The sequence below is a fragment of the Thamnophis sirtalis genome, unplaced genomic scaffold, assembly GCF_051295495.1.
Source record: "Thamnophis sirtalis isolate CommonGarterSnake01/CBP01778 unplaced genomic scaffold, rThaSir2_p1.2 scaffold_6, whole genome shotgun sequence".
NCBI lineage: Eukaryota > Metazoa > Chordata > Lepidosauria > Squamata > Natricidae > Thamnophis > Thamnophis sirtalis.
Window position 1 is genome coordinate 94887941 of NW_028261386.1, and position 4802 is coordinate 94892742.

The 4802-nt window shown below is 37.8% G+C and overlaps 1 long non-coding RNA gene across 1 annotated transcript; it reads right to left on the reverse strand.

The window, feature by feature from the left end:
- Nucleotides 1-1825: 1825 nt before the first annotated feature.
- Nucleotides 1826-3888, reverse strand: LOC148045100 (uncharacterized). Its single transcript, XR_015697051.1, has 2 exons — nucleotides 3676-3888; nucleotides 1826-1920 (listed from the first exon to the last, which is right to left on the reverse strand). It is a non-coding gene; the product is annotated as an uncharacterized LOC148045100 (long non-coding RNA).
- Between the last annotated feature and the right edge of the window lie 914 nt (nucleotides 3889-4802).

Below are 4802 nucleotides of genomic sequence, written 5' to 3' on the forward strand. Positions count from 1 at the left end.
CATCGAAATTCACTAGCAATAATTTATTTATAAAATTTATAGGCTGCCCTTTTATTTCAGGGTAACTCTTGGACGTATCATGAGCTGCAAAAAGGCTTTGAGGCCTACCTTATGTGAGCTTACTGAGTTTACCAGGTTAAGCAACAAACATTTCCTGATTAGAAAGCAAGGCCATTTAGGATTGGTAAGAATTACCCCTAAGACAGGGGTCTTGAACTGGCAGTTCGTAGGCCAGATGCAATCACACACAGGCCACGCCCACCCCAGCTGCACGAAGGGAAACAACATCGCAAAAAGTCATGTGATGGCAATGTGATACCATATATCTGACACCCATGCCCTAAGACAAAAGATAGGTCCTCATTCTCTCTATATCTATGCCCTATTCCGACTTCCTTGCTGATGTCTTAACTGTTATTCACTGGCGTCCAAGGCACAGAATGCAAATGATGAAAATAATGCTATGCTGATACAGTGCAAGTTCCAATGCTTCTGTGTGAACACCATGTCATATTGTCACTGCATGGAGAAAAGTGGAGCAGCTTGTATGGTGACAGCATAAAATTGCTTTCATCATTTTGATGAATAGATTCTATGGATGCTCCTGCTGTTGAAATCCATTATTTTTTTTTAATTTCAGATACTTCAGCTTGAAAAATTAGTTCCCATAGTTATGTATTTAGCAAAATATTTAAAACCCGTTGACCATTATTTTCTTGGTTTAAATTAAGGTTAGTAGATGAGCTGCTTTTGTGCCTGCTGGGCTTCATGATACACTTCCTTTTGGGGGTAAGTCTTTCAATTAAAGCAAAAAGGAGATGGAAAAGATTTAAAGATTTAAAGCGGATGTCAAAATCGATTGCGTCAAATGGCGTATCGTGATTTTTTTGCCTTTGTGGAGCTGGGGTGGGTGTGGCCTGTATGTGATTCATTCAGTCTTTAGGCTGCCAGTTTGACACATCTGATGTAAAATAATCAAGAATTTCCCCTTTTAATTTTGTGACTGGCCATTCTCATCATGTGATAGTCCCTTTGGCTGCTAGTTTGTTAGATTTTAAACCCCTACCTCTTACTATTTCAATATTTGGGCTAATACATTACATTGACTCTCATAAATTTTCTGTACCTTATGTAGTTTCAATAATTCTGTAAATCATGAACATTTTTAGTTTCCTTTTTACCAGAAGTACCCAACTGAGTCACAACTACCTGAGCTGCAAGAACTGAATTGGAAGATAAATATTCGTTTTTCCCCCCAATGACAGCAAGTATTTGTATTAAAAATGTTTCACCACAAAGTCCACGTAATCAGGAAAGGCAATACCTTACAATAAAAGCCAAAATCAATTCATCAGACCTAAGCAAGATAAAGACTAAAGCATCAGACAAAAGAAAGTAGCAGTGTTTGAGGTATTTATTTTTTTATTGTTATGTCTTAGCGTTTTGTATGCTGTATAAAAAAAATTCATTTATTTCTATTTCTTACTACAATTGCAAATATTTCAAAATACAGAAAAACAGAATAATACTCGAATGCTTCTATCTTGTGAGAAGTTTTATTTTTTCCCTCGAGAGAACATGAAGCTATTTTCTGAATTAGGTCAAAAAGCTGTGGCCTCATCAGAAGAAGCAAAATAACTAAAAGTATTTTTAAATAATGGTTTCTTTTTTATCCACATGTCTCTCCCGGGTTTTATCCACATATCTCTCCCGGGTTTTAAATAACAGTAAGCTGCAGTTGAATTTTTCCAGTAAATAGCTGAAGCTGAACCCACCGTCCAAAGTGACATTCTCTAAAGAAATTGTCATCTTCTTACTGATGATCTTTCTTTCTTTTTGAATTCTTCAGTTTGCTGCGTTTGGCATAGTACTGGAGGACAATATCTGTGGGATCATTGGCCAGAGACAATTGCTTGTTCACTGAAAAGAATAAAAACATTTGCAGGCGTTGAGTGCCAAGAAGACCAATTAGACACAATTAAGTAGAGAACCCTTCTGATAAAATATAAGGGGCTAAATTGAATATTTAACTTATTAAAGAAAAACATTTCTATTTTATTTTATCAAGATCAAGTGTTATCAAGATTAAGTGTTAATACCACTTTATAATGCCTTGGTAAGGCCACACTTGGAATACTGCATTCAGTTCTGGTCGCCACGATGTAGAAAAGATGTGGAGACTCTAGAAAGAGTGCAGAGAAGAGCAACAAAGATGATTAGGGGACTGGAGACTAAAACATATGAAGAACGGTTGCAGAAACTGGGTATGTTTAGTTTAAGAGAAAGAAGGACTAGGGGAGACATGATAGCAGTGTTCCAATATCTCAGGGGTTGCCACAAAGAAGAGGGAGTCAAACTATTCTCCAAGGCACCTGAGGATAGAACAAGAAGCAATGGGTGGAAACTAATCAAGGAGAGAAGCAATTTAGAACTGAGGAGAAATTTCCTGACAGTTAGAACAATTAATCACTGGAACAGCTTGCCTCAGAAGTTGTGAATGCCCCAACACTGGAAGTCTTTAAGAAGATGTTGGCTATCTGTCTGGTATAGGGTTTCCTGCCTAGGCAGGGGGTTGGACTAGAAGACCTCCAAGGTCCCTTCCAGCTCTGCTATTGTATAGTGCATCGGAGGCAGTTTAGATAAAAGTTCCACAATGCCTATGATAAATAGAATCACACTATGTCTATCTTAGTTCCCATCTTAAACAATGGGAACAGTTGTGATTAGATTACTTTTTAGCTTTGGGGCAGTGTGAAATTCATTTTTTTACTACCAGTTCTGTGGGCGTGGCTTGGTGGCTGTGGCAGGGGAAGGATACTGCAAAACCCCCATTCCCACCCCACTCCAGGCAAAGATACCGCAAAATCGCCATTCCCTCCCCACTCCTGGGAGAAGGATATTGCAAAATCTCCATTCCCATCCCACTCTGGGGCCAGCCAGAGGTGATATTTTCCGGGTCTCCGAACTACTCAAAATTTCCACTACCGGTTCTCCAGAACCTATCAAAACCTGGTGAATTTCACCCTTGTTTTGGAGGCTAAAATGAAGCGTAGAATTGAAATAAATGAGAGAAATAATGACGTTCACATCTCAGAAAAACACTTTGATATTACATTAGTCAAATTCTTTCAATAGATCTCAAAACAGAAAGTGGACATGAGGCAAAGGGTTCGAAAAAGATAGTTTGAGGATGGTTAAAACATTTTTTTCATCACTCTCTTCCAACTTCCATCAATTCCAATCACCAGTCCCAGCAGTCAGGTATGAAGGCACTGTAGGTATCAGCATACCTTATCAGAAGGGCTACTCTATGCTGGAGTGTATTCAACATAACTACAAGTAACGTAGTGGTATTTAGCATTTAGTGGGTATTTAACAGGCAATTTGAACTATTCGGTCCTAACTGATATGTAACTTTATATAAATATATAAAGCAAAGCCTTCTATATTATGATATTGCTGTCTTCTTGTTCACCTTTTAGATTCCTGCAATGTTGACCGACTTACCTTCTTTCAGCTTGATCCGGAGGTAGGCAATGAGCAGTAACAGAAGTAAAGTTACGGGCAGGAAAATCCCAGTGAAAAGAAACCAGGCAGGCACCTTGCTCAGAAACCCTCCTAGAGTATATCCCATGGCCTAGCAAACACAAGCAGATTTTTTTAATGTAGGCCTACCAAAACCACCGTCTTCATGTGTTTGTGTTCCCTGATAATCCTTGCTTCTGCCGAAGGGCCTTTGCTCCCTCCTTGTGACATGGCCCCCTTTCTGGACTTTGTTTTGTTTATACAAGCCTGCGATTCCTAATAAGAAGGCCACTCAGTTACAGAGTTACTCAGTGCAAAGTTTAAAACAGCATGTTGGAATTATGCTGAGTAGTCTAAGTAAACTTAGACAGACTCTGAAAAAAGAGGCTCTATTTCCTTTTCTGAGGTCAATTGTTTTTTGGATATCTTCTGCCCTGATCATTTATTATAATCAAGAGAGATAATGTAAGAGTATTATGTCATATAAGATGCATTTTTGGCACTTGTCTTACATTGTTATGTGCTGAAAGCTATCTTTCTGCACAGTAAAGGGTTAAATGTTGCTATTTCTTATCTCTCATTCTGTGTCCAGAAATATGGTACAATATTTGTGGATCAAGTGTTCTCATTGGCTGCCTCTAAGAAATTCTGAAGCATGGTATTACCAAAGAAAGTGGGATTACCATCCAAAGTAATAATTTGGATGTTTAAATAGAACTAGTGACGTAAACAGAAAGGTAAAAGTCCTAGGATTGATTTCCCCCATCCCCTTAAAGTTAAATCATACATAAAATACCAACAAATTCATTGAGCACTGAACTCTCCTTGGTGTCTCGTTCATCTTTTCTGTTATCTTCAGGAACAGATACAGTATGATGATGATGTATCAACTTGTTCCTTGGTGTTATTCTGCTATAATTACATGCTTTTGATTATGAGCTAAATAAACTCTTTTATTTACATTGCATTTTCTCCAATAAGACTCAAATAAAAATATTAAAACATATTGACATACGCAAATACAGAACAGATTTAAAATTAGTTTCCATGTAATTAATACAAATGCTCTGCATTGTTCTAATTACTCCTGAAGCCCCTTTATTTGTTGATTCACAACCAAATAAAGCATAAAAACAAATTCCCTAAGGATTGCTGCTGAACTGTAAGGTGTCTGTAAGCAAGGAAAGCAATGGAAGACTGAACTTGATCAAATGAAAATCAGAATGAGAGAACAACAGGTATTTGATTGCTTATAGAGTGGCAAGCTTCCTTTATGG